This window comes from Erpetoichthys calabaricus, chromosome 6, assembly GCF_900747795.2.
Source record: "Erpetoichthys calabaricus chromosome 6, fErpCal1.3, whole genome shotgun sequence".
In the NCBI taxonomy this organism is placed as follows: Eukaryota; Metazoa; Chordata; class Cladistia; order Polypteriformes; family Polypteridae; genus Erpetoichthys; species Erpetoichthys calabaricus.
The window spans coordinates 197,953,539-197,977,501 of NC_041399.2; the positions used below are offsets into that span (position 1 = coordinate 197,953,539).

General features: G+C 38.8%; 2 protein-coding genes across 3 annotated transcripts in view; both read right to left on the reverse strand.

Annotated features, from left to right (window-relative positions):
* The window catches only part of LOC114653992 (alanine aminotransferase 2-like), a 493,749-nt gene that overhangs the window by 59,773 nt on the left and 410,013 nt on the right, over nucleotides 1-23,963 (reverse strand). Inside the window, exon 1 of one of the 2 annotated variants that reach the window (XM_051929000.1) lies at nucleotides 10,276-10,427. The exons of the other annotated variant lie outside the window; for it this stretch is intronic. The gene's annotated coding sequence lies outside the window, so the exon portion shown is untranslated. Of the gene's footprint in view, nucleotides 1-10,275; nucleotides 10,428-23,963 lie in introns of those variants that run through there. 2 annotated transcript variants of the gene reach the window in all.
* The window catches only part of LOC114653783 (latent-transforming growth factor beta-binding protein 4-like), an 86,555-nt gene continuing 76,439 nt past the window's right edge, over nucleotides 13,848-23,963 (reverse strand). Inside the window, exons 20-22 of the mRNA XM_028804292.2 lie at nucleotides 19,638-19,743; nucleotides 17,552-17,668; nucleotides 13,848-15,358 (exon numbers count right to left, since the gene is read on the reverse strand). The gene's annotated coding sequence lies outside the window, so the exon portion shown is untranslated. The remainder of the gene's footprint in view (nucleotides 15,359-17,551; nucleotides 17,669-19,637; nucleotides 19,744-23,963) is intronic.

Here is a 23,963-nt window from a genome sequence, read left to right on the forward strand (position 1 = left end):
CTGGACAAAGTTTTTAAGTGGGAGAAATATTTCGAGACTTAAAAACTTTGTCCAGATGAACAGAATCAAATTTCTAGGATTTCCTTACCTGGATTATTGAGCATGCATCGAGACAAATTAATAGCTTCATTCAGGCTAGGGTTAATTTAACAAGAGAGAAAAGAACAATATATTGTCAAGATCTCTGGATAAGATAACTGTCCAACAGAGTCTTTTGAAGTTTGTAATGAGTTTTTTCAAAACAATGTGGATCTGTAGACAGGTTGTCTACAATGTAAACAATCCTCATATATGACCATAAAACTCTTGTCTCTATTCAATCCATGTTGTAATGTGTTAAATTTTAACATGAGTTTAACTTCCCATTCTTTTCTCTCGTGCTGTGTTTTGAAGTTGCCCAAAAGCACTGTGACTTTAAAGTCCCTCTCACAGTGTCCATGGCTGTTGAAGTGGGCCTAATAATAATAATTCCTAGCAAGTGTTAGGTTTCAAACATAAATATTAACTCATTTCATATATGTTTTGTAATATGTATAGAGAATCTTTTGACCATGTGGTGCACAAGCAAGGGCCACTGTCATTGAATCATTTAATAGAGTGATGTCAAGGGGTTCCAAAATAACAAAAATGTTAAATAACAAACCCACGCACAGGTAAGGATAAACACAAGTACAAAATTTAAAAGAAAAATAAACCTGCTTTCCTAAACATGTTTGAGCCCCCACCTGTTTCAGTAAAATGTTTCTTCGCTTAAAGGGCTCAGGTGGTGGCAGGTCCTTTAGTGGCACATCTGCATAATTGGCAGGCCTGGACTCCTTGTGTTAACATCCTGCTCCACAGACAGATTGAGGAGATCGTTCCTCCCCCAAACTATGCGACTCTTTAATTCCACCCGGGGGGGTAAACGTTAATATTTAACATTATACATAGTTATTGTCTGTTTTTTCACCTGTATTATTATCATTCTTTAATTTAATATTATTTATTGTATCAGTATGCTGCTGCTGAAGAATGTGAATTTCCCATTGGGATTAATAAAGTATCTATCTATCTATCTATCTATCTATCTATCTATCTATCTATCTATCTATCTATCTATCTATCTATCTATCTATCTATCTATCTATCTATCTATCTATCTATCTATCTATCTATCTATAAGGTAAGGGTAACATGCAGACTAAATCAAAGTTAAGAAGCAAAAGAAATTTTACAAAGTGGTTAATAAGAAGAAGAATACTCAATTAAAAATAAATTGGGGAAATAATGAATAAAAATAATTATGTTAAAAAAGGGAACAAAACATTTTGCAAAACTAAAGCAAATAAACATCAACATGAAGTGAAATAAAGGCCAGGGATGAAGCCCATACAAGACCATTAATCAAAGTTAAAACACCAGGGACCTCATGCATAACGCCGTGCGTAGAACTCACACTATAACATGGCGTAAACACAAAAGCGGGAATGTGCGTACGAACAGAAAAATCCAGATGCAGGAATCTCTACGTATGCAAACTTCCACGTTCTTCCGCTACATAAATCCCGATCAGCGTGAAAAGTAACGCACGTGCATGCACCTTCTGTCCCGCCCCAACTCCTCCCAGAATTATACCTCTTTGAATATGTAAATCGATATAAATAGCCTTCTGTGAAAAGAAAATGGGAAAAGCACAGGGAAAATATACGAATTTCAGCGAATACCAAGTGGAGGCAAAGGAAAAACGTACTATTTGTTGCTTTAAACAGTGGTATAATCAACAAAAGAAAATTGATCAAGTGATATAGTGTCGGAGAAACTCGAAGCTCAAGTTCACAAAGTCGCACAGTGCCCGAAATAAAAAAGAAGTTGTCACATATCAAAGTCAGCATGAAAAGGCGACTCGTTGCGGACCGTCTGAGTGTCATATGAAAGCTTATTAGGGTACAGAGAAAAAAAATAGGCACACAGTGGGAAAAAAGCATGAAATGTCAACTTTAATCTCGAAATTTCCACTTTGAACATCATAAACTTCATCTTAAAATCGTTTAATTTACTAGTTTCTCAAATCCCATCGTAACTAAAGTAGGACATTAAATGCTTTGTTCTGTGTTTGATCTTCTATGTGCTCTATGTGTGTGAATCACTACGTGCTTCCGTTCTTTCTCTTTCTCTGACAGGACACAGAATCCATTACATCCGTGATATTACAGCTCTCTGAATAATTAAAATACGGAGATGTATACGTGATATCTTTTTCATGATGATAGGAATGAAAGCATGTTATTAAACATGGGAACACGGTGGCGCAGTGATTGTTCATATCTTACGCAAGAGGCTTGCTGCGCCATGCGCGACCTTCGATGAAATAATTTATTACAGAAGTACTGTCTCTTTCAAACGTACTAACCTCCAATTCCTGTCCTTACGTTTCTTTCTCCAAATACCCAATCGCCACACAATCAGCTCTGTAATAGACGTTAAGCCATCTGTAAGCTTAGAACGCCGATTCTTCAAAACTGTTAAGGAACATTGAAATATCTTCGTAGTACATGTTTAATTATTCTATCTGTCTATCCTTCCAGTGTCGCGTCAGCACCAGCAATAATACAGCTCAAGGCAGGAGCTATCCGTGAACTAGCTAGCGCTGCGGCACCGTGTCCTCACATGTTTAATTATTAACAATATTGATTATTTAAATGAAGTTAAAGTTTTATCTGTATACTATAAGCAACATATTTTGCTGCATTTCATCTTAAAAATGATATCGTCATCATACACGCTTTATAAAGTGTGCAATATTATAACTGTAAGTTTACAGTGGGGTAATTGTACTTATAAGTACAAACAGTTCTACAAGGAGCACTTGATTGAGTGCGCTTATAGTTCTTGGGATGAAACTGTTTCTGAAACGCGAGGTCCGTACAGGAAAGGCTTTGACGCGTTTTGCCGTGGCTGAGGTAGTGTGTGCTTGAAACTGTATACTGATAATTCTTTCCGATCAGCTGCTGCTGTGATTCCCCACTCAGATACAGTGATATAAATACTCAGAGTGGTGCAGTGAGAGTAATATGGAAAAAGATGATCCGCTGTGGCAACCCTTAACGGGAGCAAATGAAAGAAGAAGAAGATGCATTGAGAGTAACAACGCTAAAGCAGATATGGTATTTGGAATACTATGGCTATTCCCTGGACCATTATATTGCTACAGGTTAATTACAATCAGATGCATTACACTAATAAACAATATGCAGTTAGTTTCAGTGTATTTATAAAGCCGCATCAGGAATGTGGATCTAAGAAAGAAAGGGTAACCACACAGGAACAGTAGCACTGCTTTGACTCTGGGTGCCGCCAGTCTGCAAAACCGAGTGGAGAAATTGCATACGCCAGGGTATGAGGTACCGTGGAAAAGTGCGTGGCTTTACGCCAAGTTTAGGGTTTATACATCGTGATTTGAGCGTGGAAACGTTCGTACGCAACATTTCTGTGTGTATGCACCGTTTATACATGAGGCCCCAGGTGTTAAAGTCCTGTTGTCCATCTGCAAGATGAGAATAAAAACCTGTTTTTAATTCAAATGGTATCAAATGAAATGAGAATTATAACATCTGACTTGTCATCATGTCTGTTTTCCATGCTTGGGCACGTTTATCCCCAGATCACACTGTTCCCAAATCCTTCTGAACCATGCCTGGGCACACTTCTTTCAAGCGTGTCAGGGCAGGGTATGGTTGGTCCGGCACAGGACAATCACACTAGTCAAACAAACTTGAATTTAGGGGGTTACCTGCGGACAAATGTGGTCAGGCACCAAACGAATTGCTAGTGTGACTACACCCTAAAAAACATGAACATGCTACAAAGTGAACAAAGCATCCGGACTGTGGTGGGGGAAAATTGACCAGAGAGGGACAGATTTATGACCTGTAAAGCCTTTCTTCATGATTTCTTTTAAATTGAAAAAAAATGCTGACAAAGGGGTGTTGCGAAGGAGCTGTTCATTAGTGACTCGGGGGCATCAGAGAACAATAAGAGACTTACAAAGACTTGCTTTCTGTTGTTGCCATTTTGAGAACATCACCTCTTTCACTCTGTGGCCACATTCAGACAGGCTGCTTGACCCTATGCAGATGATGACCTGAAGACAGCTAACCAGAAATGAGCTGGACTAAGAGAATTGAGTGTAACGTCAAGTTTATGCAGCACCTGAAACTAAACATCTAGCTCTATCAACGTTGTATGATTTAAAAAGCCACATTCTGTTTGCTTTTATATGGCGCTAGTTATAATAAAACTTAAATGTGTAACTTTCTGTTGCCTATTCTGGAGTGTTGTTACCTGAGGTCATAGATATATGTAGCAGGAATTTGGGGATATTTTGTTAAGCTCTACATAATAAAAGAGTATAAAAGGGAAGAGAATAGGGTCTCTCTAGGACTCTACCATAATGAAATAGAGACAGACAACCAAATCACTGAAAGCTGCAGGTAGAGATGTCAAGTATCCATGCTTCATTCCAGTGAGGACCTTTGCATTGCTCATCTGTGCTCATTTTGAACTTTAACTTATGAAGTGAGAGCATTTTTAGGCTGCACAACATGACTATTTCAGCATGGATTAACACTGGCATAATTGGCTTTAGCAGAGTGTAGCCTGCTTGGCAGACATGCATGTGAGTGAAGTTTATTTGTGTGCATTTGTTGCTTTCAAATGTAATCATCCTTTCATAAAGTATAAAGATATAATATTTGCAGTTATATACTGTGTGAAATACCTATTTATTTATTTTTTTTTAATATTTTTATTTTATTAATTTTCATTGTAATCATTCCATACAAACAGATCAATTTATAACCCAACAAATTTGAAGACAAATCAAACCCCACCCCTGAGAAGGAGAGCTTAGCTAAAGGAAAATTGCTTTAAGCTTTTTAATAAGGCAACATTAGACAAAAGAAGGGGAGAAGTAAATATCTATATAAATAAGAGATGGAGAAGGGAGTTAAATGCAATAATAGTTAATTCTCTTATTCTAAAATAATATTGATTAAATCCTGCCAAGTTTTGAAAAAATTTTGTACAGATCCTCTAACTGAAAATTTGATTTTTTCCAATTTCAAATAATATAAAACATCAGTTTCCCACTGACTTATAAGAGGAGAATTAGGATTCTTCCAATTTAACAAAATAAGTCTGCGTGCCAAGAGTGTAGTGAATGCAATCACCGTTTGCTTGTCCTTCTCCAATTCAAGTCCATCTGGAAGGACACCAAACACAGCTGTTAGTGGGTTAGGAGGGATTGTGATACTAAGGCTGTCTGAGAGGCACTTAAAAATTTTTGTCCAAAATGATGTTAGTTTGGTGCAGGCCCAGAACATGTGACCCAGTGAGGCAGGAGCTTGGTTGCAGCGCTCGCAGGTTGGATCCTGGCCTGGAAACATTTTGGACAGTTTTAAGCGAGACAGATGAGCTCGATATATAATTTTTAGTTGAATAATTCTATGCTTTGCGCATATAGAACTCGAGTGAATTCTCTGCTTTGCTACCTTCCACTCCTTTTCTGATATATTGATTAAGAGATCTTCTTCCCAATGTCCTCTTGGATCTTTGAAAGGTAGGGACTCTAATAAGATTTTATATATTGCGGAAATAGTGTTTGTTTCCTCGGAATTGAGCAGTATTTTTTCCAGCATTGTGGAGGGTGCAAGGTGGGGGAAATCGGGCAATTTCTGTTTAACAAAATTTCTAATTTGAAGATAGTAAAAGAAATACCTATTTAAAGTCAGTTAGCTGACAATAAGAATAACTTTTAACCAGTTACACTCCTTTTTAAATTCGGTCCCATCATAACAGATGGAGCAATAAGAGATTTAACTGAGGGTTTGTTACGGCAATCTGATGAATGTACACAACCTGTAATATTATACTTGGGTCAAAACCCTTTGCTTCCAGGAAGCTAGCAGAGGACATCTTTGAAGGGCACTAAGATAGGATCATTTCAAGATTTCACCATCAGCTTTCCTGAGTCACTGCTGCTGATAATGATCTTTTTTGTGTGTGTTTTGTTTGAATTGTATTATTGTTAACAGTGCTAGAAAGGATGTTATAGTGCTATGCATGCATGGCAATAGTCTTGAAATTGAAGTGAAGTTGCTTGGCAACTTCCAATAGTTGACATGACTCACTGCTTCAAATCGTGTAGGACAAAACTTAATAAACAATAACAAACAATTAAAAAAAATATGTAACGTAGAATGTATTCATTATTCAATATTTTATGTAGTGCCCTAAAAATCTCAAAATTCTGTCAGTTGTGCATCTAGTAATAGATAGGATCTCTCATTTTACACTTGGATTCCATTTGGCTTTGGTGACTGGCTTTCTTTTTAAGTCTTTGGCTCAACACCGGTGCCTGTTTTGTTTTTTTTTGCTTAGTCTTTTTCTTGCCGTCCTATACTTAGCATTCATCATCTTGTGCCCCTGCTACTTGCCTTCATTAGGTCTTTAGTCTTAGTTAGTTTCATCACAGACATAATACACACATTGTCTCTCATTTCCATTTAGAAACAAATTTCATTCCTGCACATAACGACTGTCATTCCAGGATTATGAGAACTAAGAGTGGGAAAATGTCTTTTTTAGACTGTCCAAGAAAGGAAACATCCCATTCTTCTGCATCACATATTCTGGTAAAATACTACCAGACAAAATTTCTTTCACATGGCTTGCTTTTTTAATATCTTATTAATTAAGTAATCAAGAACTGTTAGATGTTCCTGTGACATGGGGTTTAGATTAAGGTCAGCATCCCTCATGTATGTTGTATAAAAAAAAGGTTGGTGTCAAGAAGGACACTCGACCATTAAAATTACTGCACTAATATCCTCTGGGGGGTGTCACCCTACCTGGGTGTACCCAAAATATGACTGTTAAACTTACAGAACAAATAAAAACTTCCAATCATAATTATCTTGTCATTAGAGAGCTTTTGATTGGTTATTAATACAATTAGTATCTTTATTAGTTTGTTTTTCTATTTTGCTTTAGTATATATCTATCTATCTATCTATCTATCTACAGTTACCAGTAACCCCGCGATTCTCGAAAGAATCGCAAATCCAAGAATGGCAATCAGTTTCTGTTCTATCCAGTATTTGGAGGGAGGAAATATCATGGAGGGTGGGTGCGTCTGGGTAATTTTTTATTTAATCAAATAAACATATTTGTACTAAAGCGGTTTCTTTTTGGAGCTGTGACTCATCTGGTTCTGGTGTTTCAAAGGCACGTTGTAGGCGCCTTCATTTATTTTTTTTATCCATGCAGTCTCTTTTTTGTTTTTCTATGGCTGTGTCGTCAGCCAGAAGTCGTTTGCTGACGGCGGCGGATTTGCGTGCTGAAGTGACCATGGCGGCGGATCCGGGTATGAAGGGCTACATTACTGAACAAAGGTGGTATATGCGGTAGTGTGGGCGGTCGCGTTCAGGCGGCTGTACAACCTGGGGTGCACGCTTTACCTCAGGTTTAGTTCACAGGTCGTAGCCATACGGGCTCCTTTTTGTATTTCTAATCGTTGAGCTGTTTCTTTTTGGAGCCGTGACTCCTTTGTCTGTGCTGTTTCAGAAGCGCGTTGTGGGCGCCTTCGTTCGTCGTTTTTATCCATACGGGCTCGTTTTTGTATTTCCGTTAGTTGACTTACTTTTAATACTGAATTACAGTTATGTGATTCAAATATGCCACACTGACTGCTGGCACAGTGGATTAGAGCATGCTTAGTTTACAGGTTGTGTTGTTTGGGCGCCACCTACCGACTCTGGGAAGCCGCTGGGTTTGACTCTGGGGTGCCTCGGTTTTGTATTACTAATCGTTGAGCTCTTTCCATGAATTACTGTTATGTACTTCAAATATGCCACACCGACTGCTGGCACAGTGGATTAGAGCAAGTTTAGTTTAAAGGTTGTGTTGTTTGGGCGCCACCTACCGACTCTGGGAAGCCGCTGGGTTTGACTCTGGGGCGCTGAGGCGCAGTGTGCATGCGCGTCGGTGCGTCCGCCATCCGTGCACAAATTAAACTGTGGTTTAGTAATATAGATAGGTTTTTGTGGGTACCCAAACTTATTTATGGTATTGTTTTCTTTGTAAAATGTATTTCAACACCATCATGATTTTCTTGTGCACTGCTATTTTGAGTCCTGTTGGATACACACTTTGTTGCAGGTCACAGCATTTGATGTTATTGATGCAACAAGTTAAAAAGGTCACTTGTGACAACCTTTCCCATATATGAGTTTGCAAGAATTTCTGCATGTCTGTTGTTATGCATTTTATTAATGTTAATATACTCTTTTCTTGTCTTTGAATTTAACTTTTTAATCATGAGCAGACTTTGATTACAGATTGTTGTATTTTCAGTTAGTGTTCATTCCCTGGCTGGGGTTCAAATGCTGTTTTGTTTATTTTTTTATTCCATTGTATATGTTAATATTAGTCATTTAGTTTCTGTGTATCTGTCATCTTTCATGTTTGGGGTGTTTTGTGGGTGGTTCCCCAAGTGACGGGGTCACCTGCCTGTCGCTGTCAAAGGGCTGCCCTAAGCCCTATAAAAGCTGGGAAAACTCACTGTTCCTTTTAGTTCATTGTGAAGGTACATGTGGTGTGATGAGTTCTTTTAATACTATTCTGTGCTTTTGGGATTTTCTGGAATGTTTGATAACTTTTGCTCTGTTTTTTTGTCTTTGGATTGACTTTGCTGTGCTCTTTGTACTCTTTGGATTTTCACTGTTTAACAGAGGTTTTTCATTTATAAAAATTCATTGTTGTCATGTGACTCATAAGGTTTTGAAGATTTTACCCCCTCTAGTGGGCCCTCTAAGTCTTTGCATTAAGGAATGCTTTATTTCAGAGCACTGACAGGCCTAATGCTTGGTTTCAATCTTTTGCCATTATTTTTTAAATTTCTTTTCCCAGACTCCTTCCATTATTCAAAGTTTTCTCCTGTTTTGCAGACAACATAACAGTTATAGTTTGGGAATGTCAAGTCTGCATAATAGCTTTCTAATGGGATAAAAGCCTGAGTTAGAGCTGCCTCAGAATAAACATGTACTTTGTGAATTCAGCTGCTAAACAGAGAACGACTTGTCTCTTCGACCCTGGAATAACATTAGCTTTTTTCAGAGACCACAAAAATCATATTTATTTTAAAACAGAAAAACATTTAGTTACTAGGTAGGCCTCATTTATTACTTGATTTAATTTAATACAAAAATAACATATCGAAGCTGGTGTATGACCTTGTCAATACAAATTCATAGATTTGGAAAGGGCTCTTGAAAATGTCTTATCAGTGGAGAAATGTACACAATCATTGAGTCTTCTGAAATAACAAGTTTAGAGAAATTCATTTTGAAGTAGAAATCAATATATTGACCCTGAAAAAGTTTTTGCCCCAAAGTTTATAAATCTGCTTTTAAATGAAAGTAGAAATCAATATATTGACCCTGAAAAAGTTTTTGCCCCAAAGTTTATAAATCTGCTTTTAATTAAAGCATTCTGAATAAAGACACTAGTATTGGCAACACTGGGTTCATTTTAATATTTACATATTTTAATAAATATTTAAAGAAAAAAAATACAAGTTGGTTTATTGTTATTAGAATGAAAAATGTATAAAATTTGCAGCATATTTTCTATGGTGAGTAAACCTATAAATTAATAAACCTCCAATTCATAGATATAAAAACAGAACAATAAAGACATCGACATTATCACAAGTCCATATGTCAAAAAGGTTCAGTGTGACATTTATTCTCCCAGAGTGTCAGTTATAACACTGTCATCAGATTTCCTGTGCTCCCACTCCATTCTATTAGTGTGGATTTATTTCTGTTCACTTTGGGGACATTTTAGATTTAATACAGTTCCAGACAGTGTGAAATGTTAACACCAAAATTTTTACAGAATTTTTTTACTGGTAAACCACCCACAGTAGTGTTATTATTAGTTAACACTAGAAGTTAATTTTTAGTCTGCTCTCATAAGCATTGTTTGAAAATTAAACTTCAGCGTTAAATATGATTATTCATTTAGAGCAAATATGCAGAGGCATGGATGTACCCAAATTCATTCTGTTAAAGAGTGACCCATGGATTTGAAGACTCTTAGCAGAGGTGAAGTAGAACTGGTAATAGTAGTAGTAGTAGTACAGAAAGGGCTGCAAGAATTTGCAACCAGCTAGCACGCCATGTAGATGGTGTCGTGTGGTAGAAATCAACATCTTAATTAAAAAATGAAACTTACCCTCAACCAGGACAAGTTTGATAAAACCTTTGAGTCAGTAATCAGCAGTAGAAAAGGCTGTCCATCTGCATCATTTATTACTCTTCAGCTAATGCTTCAACAGGGAGCATTCTTCTACAGCATGATCAGAATGGTCCGAGAAACAGATACAGGTTCATTTTATAAACTATTGGATTTTCATAAAGTGTCAATCAAAGCTTATGTTTACTCTGATTGGTTCATTGGTTTACACCCAAATGATCTATATAAAATAAAAGTCTTTTATTATTTTTCTTCTTATTCTTATACCATTTGTGTTTAGCCACCACCCTTGAAATTTCTATGTATATAACAACTGTCAATCTTGTTGAATACAGGTCATCTGATGTCTTAATCATCGTTCAGTACATTTTGTGTATTACGTTTTTGTCTTTGTTGTTCACTTGACCTTAATCTGGTTTCTTGCTATGCATGAGCAGGTTTCTGACATGTATTAACCCTTTATGTTATTTCTTTAAGATGAATGCTATGTTACCCTAAAATTATTCTTCCACAATAGAAGCCTTGATCACTTTTAACAAGTATCAGGATGAGATATTTTGAAATCATGAATCTTAGTTATTAAAGGGTCTGATAGAGTTTGGATCCCTCTTGCTTGTAAAACACCTTATGTTCAGTGTTAAATCAGTGTAATCTTGTAATTTCATAACAACAACAACAGTTATGTTATATCTAGAATGCCAGGGTAGAGTGCATGCACAGGGCATTATCTCCCCTGGAGTGCTAGATGGTAGCCTTCCTGGGTTGCAGTGGTGCCTCAGATTCCTCAAGGCAGCATGGGACATGGAGTTCTTCAACTCAGCCCTGTTGGGTTCAGACGGGGAGCCCTATTTTGTGGGGTTTCTGTCTGACCTAGAAGTGCTCTTGGACCATGTGTATGGAAGACTGGAAGTACTCCTTGGTAGAAGATAAAAGGAGCTGCTGGCCTCAGATGGAAGAGCCAGAGTTTTGTGGAAGGCGGACAAAGCTTGCGTGGAGGAAGGCAGTGACCAGTGAAAGACAGAGAGAGAAAGACAGAGTGTGTGCTTATTATGTTTAATGGTGGTGGGAAATGCTTTCTTGGGAGAATTTCCTACAATAAAGACTCTTTGTGCCTTTTAACTTGTGTCCATGTTTGTTTGTATTAGGTGTTTAGGGAGCTGGAGTGCCCCCTGGTATCCAATATATATGTCAAGTAAGTGAACCAGCCACCGTGGTGCAACCTTTGAGGCCTTACCTCAGGCGCTGAAATCCAGGATTCGATCCCTGCAAGGGGAAGTAAATGTTTGTATACCTGATGAGCCCCAAATAGGGGGAAACGTGTTGTGTACTCTTTGTATTATATGGCACGTACCGTATATATAAAATATTAATAAATTAAAAACATATCAAATTTTCATATAGTGTGTAGCTCAAAGAGCATTATAAACAGTAAAAGAAAAATTAAAGAGATAAAAAAAAAAATTTAAATGGAAGAGTCTAGATTTAATGGAATTAGTAGAACTAATAGAATTAGGTATAACACACTGCCTGTAATCAACAATAATTTATTTTAGTCTCTAGAAGTTATAGTATCCATATTACTATATAAAGGCAGAAACAACGACAGTTAAAAGTCCACACCACACAGCGGAGGCGGACCCGGAAGGTGCAGGCGTCTACATCGTGCGTCGGAAGGCGCGGTAAAGTACAAAAGGCAAAGGCGCCTACACAGCATGGTAAACACCGACATAATACGGAAGGCGCAGGTGTCGCCGCCATATTGTGAGTGGCAGTACTGCATGGTGAAAGCGCAGGAGGAGACATAGTAAAACAAGAGGAGTCAATGCCCCGCCCCAGAGTGAAACGGGACACACTACGGAGTCCACAAAGGTTCATACATCAAACCCGAGATGGTTCGGACACGCGTCTGAAACCGTGGAAGCAAAACTGTCTTGGCTCCAAAACCAAACAGCTCAACAACTAACACAGCTTCGACACCGAGCCCGCGTGGACAGATCTAATGAACGTGGACGCCTACAACGCGCGTCTCAAACTGCGTAGGCAAAGCAGGCACAGATTCAACATGACACAGCTCGAGTGACCGAGATACAAACACGCGCCTGCCTGGATATAATTAATGAGCACAGGCGCCTACAACGTGCGTCTGAAATGCCGCAGACCAGGCAGGCGCTGCTCCAAAAAGAAAGAGCTCGACTAAACAAGATACGAAGTGAAACGGGAAACGCTACAGAGTCTGCAGTGCTCCACAATGCACCGCATAATAGTTCGGAAAGAGCTTCGTAGTAACAGTGGGGAGACCCAGAGTGACACAGGCGAACGCTCCGTATTAAATATACGTCATCCTCTCACGTCCAAACTATACAGCATAGGTGAATCACATTACAATACACAGTGATGCATTATTAACAGTACGATAAACATCACAGTATCGCAAACAAATGAAAATTATTACTCGAAAAAGGGAAAATATATTTACCATGGTCCTACAAAAGCAGAATAAAGTGAGATCAGAAATGAAAGACAGAGTAGAAAGCAAAGTAAAACGTCATAAACAGGTTAAACGAGGGGGCCAAACACATGGACAGCAGGTTACAGATAATGAAGACCGGAATTCAAAAGCTTCAAAAACAAAAGCTCCACTGACCGAGATACAAACTGAAACGGTAAACACTATGGGCTCCGCAGTAGTCCACAATGCACCGCATAATGGTACGGACGGAGCTCCGTATTAACAGTGGGGGGCCCCAGAGTGACACGGGCGAACGCTCCGTATTAAACATGCGTCATCCTCACACGTGGCTGCCCAGCGGGCACGGGTTCAAAACGCCGGGGGTAGGCGAGCGAAGCGAGCAGGGGGCGGAGCCCCCTTGTTATGGCTAAAGTAAATGGCTGACCAGCCAGCATTCTCCTAAGGACATTCTACAGTACATACATGTGATAAAGTTCTTCATTGGTGTTATGATGTGGCAGATCTTATCAGCAGTTGTAGAATCCAGTTCCCTCCCACCTGGCTAAAGCCCTCCCATATCCCCAGAGTGGGAGTGCTACTACTGAAAACAAAGAACGACACTCTGCATTGATGCATCAGAGGTGACGTGAGAGTGAAAAACGTTAAATGTCTCCGTGTTTATACTGTATTATTGAGAATGCAACCTGGTCCATTAACATTATTCATTTGATAAAGAAATCTTAACAGCATTTGTACCTCGTGAGAAGGCTAAGGAAATTTGACATGCCAGCCAGAATCCTTGGTAGCTTTTATAGTCTGGTTTAGTAACTGCTCTGCATGCCAAAACCATTTCAGGAACAGCACTTGCATCTCTGGAAAACATTTACCATGCCAGTCATCAGGAGGACTCACAACATTATAAAGAACATCACTCACTCTCGATACAGTCTACTAAAACTAATGCTTGACATCAGGCAGACACTATAGGAGTGTGAAGTCAAGGACTACAAGACTACAAAACAGTTTTAATCTGCAAGCAATCAGACTTGTAATTGGTTGCAACTGAGCCCCAAACCCAAGATACTAAATATCCAACACACTATTAGGATTAAATAGCAGATATTTATTTATCCTTAACATGTTTTCACAATCACCTTTCCAAGACCAGTTGCACAATCACAATAAATAAACCAATTCTTCCTCCTGTCTTTCTCCCATTGAGTGCTGCTGGCTACCTACCGACCTTGACTCATTGATGTGAGGCAGCGGGCTCCCTTTTAAGATGGACCCGGGACTGACTCCAGTGCTATGCCATGTGTCTGTGGTAGCACTTCTGGGCCATAAAGAAAGTAGGGAGCCCCCCCCTAGCCCCCCGACAGTGCCCTCTATCAGTACCCAGGGGCTCCCAACAGGGCTGCACTTCCAGACTCCAACTTTCAAGTACCCTTGGGGGTGTCCTGACTAAGCTGCCATACGTGGACTACTGCCACCTTGCGTATTGGGGATGGAACAGCTATTGACTCTTGGCTTCTGCTGGTCCATCCACTATATTATACCAGCCAGAAACAAAGTTATCTTTCTGTCCCACTAGGTAATCCGTTTATCATTCTACTCTGGCCTCCCATTTGGGTAAGAAGGCATTCTCCTTAACGGCCAGGTAGCTCAGTCACCTCCTGCACTGTCCATTACCTTTTCCCCTCGTGACATATGATGTTGCTTATACATAGGTCAAGGAATTAATTTACTTACTCACTTCACCTTTTGAATTATGACATCTGTATTACAAGTTTTTTGGGTTATATGTTTCAATCTCACTATTCAATTTATATGTTTATGTTATTGAAAAATCACAAATTATGAAATTGTTTATTACACACATACATATCTGGAGGCAGTCTTTTGGTGTCTGTTACACGTGTACTCATGTATGTTTGGGGACATACTCATGCAAAGCAAGAGGCACAGCCACAGAACATGGGTAGTGTAGTCAGCCATCTCATCAAGGGTGCCACATAGCATTAGTGGTCAGAAACAACACATTAATAAAAATTGTCTCTTACAGTAGCAGCAGTACCATTTATTTCAAGGCATGATTGCTGGCATTTGTCAAGTAAGATAAGATATAAATATTAGAAAACACAATATCAAAACAATGCTGTAGATGTAAAAAAATAAAAATTACAAAGCAGGTGTATGAAAAAACAAACACATCAACTTGACTAAAACTTAGCTGAATTGAAAGTTAAATTAGCCCAATATCTAAGATGCATGTTCATTGTCTTAACAGACTTCTAAAAGAAGAAGATCTGGGGTATCATGATAAAAATATTAAGGAGTGATTCTAAAAGATGTAACCCCTGGAGACTGATGAGCAGTAGTGAAAGTAGGATGTGGCCTGGCTGTCTTCAAGTTGAATGGCATCTTGTTCAGCATTTGCCCGGCAGAACGCTTTCTCTTGACGGTTGATATTTTGGCTTTTAAAGACAGTATATAGTCCATCCACGAGAGAACCATGGAAAATGTGCCATGCAGGACCCTTCACAGGATCACTGCGGACAATGGATTTTGTAGCCTACCTTGTATGCTTGCACATACACACGAGCCTGATTGATTCTGTGGGGAAAAAACAATAAACAGAATGATACACATCTATGACAAAGTATACTCTAATCTATATCTGAAATATGAAATATATGAGTATCTGTAACTAGCTTGGCCAGCTCATGATAAATGAGGACTGCTGGTATAGAGCTTAAATGTAAGTACATGAGTGTCATCTAATTGAAATGAATTCAACAAAATGGAGCTGCAGTCCCACAATATTTACACTGTCAGTCATGACGTGTTCACTCAAGACTGTCATTCCCAACATACACCCATTCCAATGCATTTGTTGCGTGTTTTAATAAAATTTTACATTCCAACAGATGATGTACAAAACTGAAACAATAATCTAATAAAATGGAATTTTAAATAGAAAAATCTAGGAAATAAGAAATAATGACAGAGGAAGTGCTTATCCATTTGGAACCCAATGACTGTGACACAGAGGGATGTGGCTGACAGTCTGACCGTGGGAGCATCAGTCACATGACCTGCAGCCCAGCATTCCGTTTTACAGTTGTTAATGAAATTTGTTATTTATTTACATGGTTTACACCTGCTGTCATTTTGCTACATTAACACAGACAGATCACCAACATGTTCAATGGACTCCAATGAGATTAGTACCTCCTCTATCATTCTTTTTTATATTCTATATATTTTTTTCATTATAATGTCAGTTTGTTTCTTCAATTAAACAGAATTTGGTTTAAGATTCTCAACAGCAACTAATTTAAGTAATGTGCCATCTGTTGGAATGAAAAATATAATGCATTTTTATTACTACATGCGTTACAAAATGAAGTGTTATTGCTGAATACGCTCAACAGAGTGTAGCTGCCAGACTGATGGACATCGGCTTATATACATATACAGTATAGATTAGGTTTTATTTACTGTATGTGCTGTATAGAGTCGTAGAAGGGGCAAACAACTGGAACATAAAGTGGTCCGTACTTTAAAAAATGAAACTCACACTGGGGATTGCAGAGCCACTCTGAGTAAATGTGAGCTGCCAACCCCTGGCATGTCATATTTGTTTAATTTGTGTTCTAGAATTAATTGCTTTATGGGTAATAATCATAACGCTTCCCCCGATCTGATACTGCTGTTTTCACATAAAGATGTCCTATAACAGAGGTGAACTCAGATGATGACGAGAGTTCTACATCGGAGAAAGAATGAGTGTCGCACTTTTGTTGTACTTTGTATATGTACACGGGAAGCTCTGCAGTCTACTTGTGACTTGTACGCTGTAGGAAGAGAAGTAAATAAATCAAGGTAAATAACATTCGATCTCGCTCTTATATACAAAGCACAGCAACGGCAGCTTCCACCTGCAGCTATAGACTCATCAGTACATGAGCGATTCTCCACGCTAGTGTTTAGATCTGGATGGTGTATGTACCCAAAACAGAAGTCTGACTGCATTCTCGCACCATTGCTTGAGTACTAAAGTGTCAGCGTGCACTTTTTGAGGCATTACACATGTATTTTTTGAGCATTCCTGTGTCGATCAAACACAGGAAGCTCTGCAGTCTACTTGTGACTTTACAGTGTGGGAACAACATAGATTGTTATAGACACGGAACACACATGAAATGCACGTGTTCCAAATAACAAATAGTATTTATAAAAGGTGTAATTTTGCTTGACTTCTCACTCTATACAACTCTAAGCAACTGACACGCAGGTAAACAGACTTGAGCTGAGAAAACTGTGTGGCGGTGGGGGTATGTGATAGTAGGCTGCTTGCTGCTTATTGACACATTTACAAGACAAAAGAGGTGCGAAGGGATTTAAGGTGGGATAGATTTATGAATTTTTTTGTAGGCTTTGGTAATTTTAGTGTTAAAGTCCTCACTCTGATATGGAGTTTAGAGTCAAGAGGCTAGTTGAGATCACTGTATTATGAAGAGAGGCTGTGATAAATACTAACTGGTCCTTTCTTAATGAACAAACTTTAAGGTATGCGCTTCTCTTTTCTGAATGGCTATTATCCACAAACTCATGGGAATGTTTCAGTTAAATTACTGTATGTATACAATCATTGGAATTATAATGATTACTTAATGAAAACCTGCATTTTAACATTTTTTTCCTCTGCTTCATTTTTTGCAAGCATTGTCAACTGTTTCACCAAGTCTTATATATTTTATGATTGTCTCAGGACCTCCCACCAAATGGTAGTTACTACTGTACCTGTACTTGGTGCACAATCGGACTCCGAGGGGACCGCACCGCTCCACATAACTCTCTCTCACGCCATGACGTACTGCACGGGCTGTACTAACAGTGGTGGTTACAATAGGGCAGGTGCTGAAAATATAACAACAGAGACAGTAACACATTTGAAATATCGTTAACATCCATCCACTTTTTGAACCCATCCATTTTCAAACCTGCATAGTCTAATTCACCTGGAATATTGACTGCATTTTACATACAGCCACACTGCCACAATTGTTTATTGTTACCAAACAAAGCATCCATTTATTTTCAGAGCCTCTCTTATTGTTTTAGTGTACTTTACATCCCTCATTTACAAAAGAGTTCCCCCCTTTTTTAACCCACCCTGTGCCAAATGTGTCTGAGTCAATTTCTCTTCTTTGATTTTAAACTGAAATTCAAGTAAACTTACATTAATGTGTGAAAATTTAACTAAATTTAACTAAACAACAGATTGTATGCGAATAGGAAAATTATGCACATCTAAAAGTATCACTTTGCAACATCTTCCATAAAATGATTAATATTTCAGTCTTCACCATGAGATGCTGAAAGCAGGTATGAACTAGTGAGTTGGGTAGCAGGAGGATCTCAAAACAAAGATAAAGGATAAAGCATACACAGAAAGAACCCTGAATTACCACATATAACTGAAGTGTGGTGAGTTTTTCAAAACAGTCCTTGTAGATGACACTGTCCATGCATTTTCACTACAGATATAATAGTTAACATTTGTTTATCTGTTTTTTAATCTGTTCTGCAAGAAGGAAAAGGCAGAAAAAAAAATCTTAATAGCCAGAAGAAGGCCTTAGCAGTTCATCTGGGTTGCAGTATAAGCAAGATGGCCTGCTTTTTTGAAGCCAAACTTCATTCTACAAAACACTGGCAAAAAAATCAGAAGTTGCAGGAGAGCAAAATCCGCATTTAAAAACTATAAAAAACTCCTAAACTGAAGTCAAAATCAGAGCCAAAAAGCCTCTTACCAATGCCAAGGGATTCTGAAACAAAATCACATAAAGTTTTAATGAATTATCCACAGTTTTGGATTACTAGGAAATGCCTGGTGCTGAACTTTTACCCCCGTGATCTTTGGAATTAAAGGGAGTGTGCCTTTTATAATGATGACATTGTGCCAGAAGGGTTGCATTCAAGATTTTGGCATGAAAAGAGATGTTGACTTTAAGGTTCTTAAATACTACGTATGTGGGACATGAATGTCATCGAAGAGAGATGAATATCTTATTATGGAGATGTGTCTCCTTCTCTGAATCATTTATTAAAAGCTTTTTCCTTTGAATGTTTTCTGACACTTTCTTCTGTGTTAAAAAGCACTGGCTTGTCTCCTTCTTACATATATTTATCGTATAGTATGTGGCTTTTTTTCCAGGATTCATCAAATCAGAAACTTGTAAACAGGCCACTGATCAAGTTAAGATGGCTTTTATTGTACATGAACCCAGTCACCATTTTCTGTCTCTGTATGAACATGTGTGATATGTTCACATTAAAATATACACATCTACTAAAGGGTAGCATGGTGGTGCAGTGCTTAGCACTGCTTTTCCACAGTTCACAGTCCACATCATATGCCCTATCAGTATCTATTGTGGGGTTTGCATGATCTCTCTTTATCTACATGTGCTTTTCGTCCATGTCTTTCCAGTTTTCTTCCCCACATCCCAAATATGTTGAGGTTAGGTCTAAACTGTCTCTGGTCGAATAAGTGTGAATTTCAGTAATTTAAAAAGTGTTCAATAACAGGATGCATAGTAATTTGCTTTGCTGCCTCATAGCTTCACAGTCCTGGTTTCACGTCATGGCGTTGTCAAAATCCAATAGGACATTACACATGCTCTCTGTGCTTGCACCAATTTTGTCCACATACCTTACGTGTTTCAAATATCTGGAAGACATGCAAATTAGGTAGATCCAGGGTTGATTTGTGCTTTGCAGCAGGTGCTCCTGGAAATAGGTTCTGGTCTCAATGAATTAAGTGGGCTCAGTAAATGGGTAGACGAATGGACAATTATTGAAATTCTTGACAGCCTTTTGTACTCACAGCCTCTCACAACGGTGTCCTGTTGTTCCTTTGGGGCACTGGCATCTGTTGAACTGCTGGCAGGTGGCTCCATGCTGACAGGGAGGGATACAGGGCTCTATTATAGCTGCGGGACAAATTTGTAGAATTTTAATACAAATGCAGATTTTAACTTTATAATAAAGTTATATAAAGAAAGGACAATAAAAATACAAAGTTGTAAGTATAAAAACTGTTCACACACAATCATCATGTCAGAGGTTTTTATATCCATCCATCCATCCATTATCCAACCCGCTATATCCTAACTACAGGGTCACGGGGGTCTGCTGGAGCCAATCCCAGCCAACACAGAGTACAAGGCAGGAAACAAACCACGGGCAGGGCGCCAGCCCACCACAGGGTTTTTATATATATATATATATATAAAAATTAGGCAATTATTAGGCAAGTGAGTATTTTGACCATATCATAATTTTCATGCATATATTCCATCTCCAAGCTGTATAGACTTGAATGCTTATTTGATTTAAGCATGTCAGGTGATATATATTTGTGTAATGAGGGAGGGTGTGGCCTAAGGAGACCAACACCCTACAGTATATCAAGGTGTGCATAATTATTAGGCAGCTTCTTTTCCCTAGGCAAAATGGGCCAAAAAAGAGATTTAACTGATTCTGAAAAGTCAAAAATTGTAAAAAGTCTTTCAGAGGGATTCGGCACTCTCCAAATTGCTAAGATATTGGGGCATGATCATAGAACCATCAAACGTTTTGTTGCAAATAGTCAACAGGGTCACAAAAAACGTGTTGAGAAAAAAAGATGCAAATTAACTGCCACAGATTTGAGAAGAATCAAACATGAAGCAACCAGGAACCCGTTATCCTCTAGTGCTGTCATATTCCAGGACTGCAACCTACCTGTAGTGCCTAGAAGTACAAGGTGTTCAGTGCTCAGAGACATGGCCAAGGTAAGGAAAGCTGAAACCCAACCACCACTGAACAAGACACATAAACTGAAACATCAAGACTGGGCCAAGGAGTATCTGAAGACAGATTTTTCGAAGGTTTTATGGACTGATGAGATGTGAGTGACACTTGATGGACCAGATGGATGGGCCTGTGGCTGAATCAGTAACGGGCACAGAGCTCCACTTTGACTCAGATGGCAGGAAGGTGGAGGTGGGGTACTGGTATGGGCCGGTATTATTAAAGATGAGCTAGCTGGACCTTTTCGGGTTGAAGATGGACTCAAATTCAACTCCCAAACCTACTGTCAGTTTTTTAGAAGATACTTTCTTCAAGCAGTGGTACAGGAAAAAGTCAGCATCTTTCAAGAGGACCATGCTTTTTATGCAGGACAATGCTCCATCACATGCATCAAAGTACTCCACTGCGTGGCTAGCTAGTAAAGGCCTTAACGATGACAGAATAATAACATGGCCCCCTTCCTCACCTGACCTAAACCCTATTGAGAACTTGTGGGCCCTTCTTAACTAGGAGATTTACAGGGAAGGAAAACAGTACACTTCCCTGAACTGTGTCTGGGAGGCTGTGGTTGCTGCTGCACAAAAAGTTGATCGGCAACAGATCAAGAAACTAACAGATTCCAAGAATGAAAGGCTTATGGCTGTTATTGAAAAGAAGGGTGGCTATATTGGTCACTGACTTTTTTTTTCATGCCAGAAATGTTTATTTGGAAATTATGTGTTGTTTTGATTATTATTCTCACTTTAACAGATGAAAATAAACAAGGGTGATCGGGAAAAGGTAAGTTTTTGATTTAGCTGCATAATAATTCTGCACACTAATAGTTGCCTAATAATTGTGCACACACGTGTATTCCCCTGATAATGTTCATACTCACATTTCCTTTGCATAAGATTCAGGTTTCAGCTTTAACAATAAAGATCTATCTATCTATCTATCTAACAACATTTTGGATTGACTGATGGCACTGTATTTGTTTCATAATAAAATTAATAATAATAATAATTGTGCACACAGTGTGTGTATATATATATATATATATATATATCCATCCATCCATCCATCCATTGTCCAACCCGCTGAATCCGAACACAGGGTCACGGGGGTCTGCTGTAGCCAATCCCAGCCAACACAGGGCACAAGGCAGGAACCAATCCCGGGCAGGGTGCCAACCCACCGCAGGACACACACAAACACACCCATACACCATGCACACACTAGGGCCAAGTTAGAATCGCCAATCCACCTAACCAGCATGTCTTTGGACTGTGGGAGGAAACCGGAGCGCCCGGAGGAAACCCACGCAGACATGGGGAGAACATGCAAACTCCACGCAGGGAGGACCCGGGAAGCGAACCCGGGTCCCCAGGTCTCCCAACTGCGAGGCAGCAGCGCTACCCACTGCGCCACCATGCCGCCCATATATATATATAATATATATATATATATATATATATATATATATATATATATATATATATATATATATATATATATATATATATATATATATATATATATATATATATATATATATATATATTATATAAGTATGTTGGTGAATTAATATTAAAGTTAATGTAAAGTGCTCTACGATTTTATATTCTCTCTGCTGGATTAATGATTATTTTCTGGGTTTATACAGGTTGGTCACTTCCCTTCCAAATTTTGAATGTTGAATGAACGGTTGCTCATGGAATCTCGAATGAGGCACATTACCTGTATTGTGAGGAAGCATCAGTTACAGCACTACGGCCATGTGGTGTGATTCCCCAAGGGTGAGATGGCTTGCAGGATCATCATTGTTGAGGACCTGATTGGCTGGACTAGGCCAACAGGATGCCCATGTACTGCAACACCTGACTGTGGCAGATAGATGGTAATTTCCGGAGGGTGGGACTAGATTGTGTGTCTGCCTGGGGGGGTTACCAAGTGAGATCCCACGCTGTTTCCTTGTGTGGTGGGTGTGGCAACACCCTGTACCGGTGCATGCTCACCAACATGACCTGACCTGATCTGAGTACACATAACAACAAAGTTCACTTTCATAATCGATCAATCAATGTGCTCTTCTTCCACTGAGGAATACTACAGCTACATAAGAGCAGTTTTGATCACAAGCATTGAATATCAGCTAACAGTTTATTATCAGGCATAATATTAAAATTAATCCTATCAGATGTAAATGAATGTGAATTTTTACTTTATCCAAAAATTAACTTAGAAGATCAACAGCATTAGCATTAATGGAGGTAACAAAAGAGCAAATACAAGTAAGTGGAAATCCAGGGAGACAAAAATTTCCTGGTAGTGAAATGCATTTGAATATTATCTGAATAAGGGAAGTATAAATACAAAATGAATTTACATTGTATAAATGTAGAGTGGATGAGGATGAGGCACAACATAAATTATTTTATATAGTGCATACTATTTCATGGCACTTAAGTCTTAAAAGTTTACTATGGTTTTTAACAATAAACCTATGGTCAGGAAATTAAACAAATAGATTAAATAACTTCTTATGGGGTAGCTTGCCTTGGATGTCCTTAAACATTGAAGCCTTTTAAATAAACTTGCAGAAAGTTTTTACAGAAAGAAGAGTCAATATTATACAGTCTCACTTATCCTTGATGGCTTCAAACTATTGATCATCCCCTATAAAATAATTTAATTATAACTGGAAAAAGTGTACCAATGCGTGCCGTAAGGCTTTTATCCCCTACCCTAATTCTGACCAGTTTTGCAGTGTATGCAGGACCAGGTCTTGCTGAAAAATAATGTCTGATGTTCCTTCTCTTAAAACAGCTTCTCAGTTATGTAAAGCACGCCTTTCTGCAGTATTCTTCTGTACTTCAAAACATTATTCAAACTTTCACAGTGAACCAACTTATTTCATCTTAATCTTCTTACTTCCTTTTCCTGGTGAGGGTCGTAGTGGTAGCAGTCCAAGCAAATCAACCCTGATATGCCTGCCCTCAGCTATAGATTCAAGCTCTTCCTGGGAAATTCTCAGACATTTCTAAGACAGCCAAGAGATATCCCCCAGCATACCCTGAGTCTACTGCATGGTCTTCACTAAGTGGGATATGCCTGGAGTAGCTCTAGGGGGAGCCGCCTAGGGGGCATCTTTATGCCATGCCAAAACCATGTCAACTGGTTCTTCTCGACCGAGAGGACCAGCAACTCTACTCTGAGGCTCTCCTGAATGACTGAGCTTCTCACCCTAGTAAACCAGCTCACTATATTAATTGTATATACAGTATCTCTCGTTATTATAAAAAAAAAATCTTGGAAGACACTTTAAAGTCCCACAAGACAAGGCAGTGAGACAACAGGACAGCTGCTGTACAGGCTT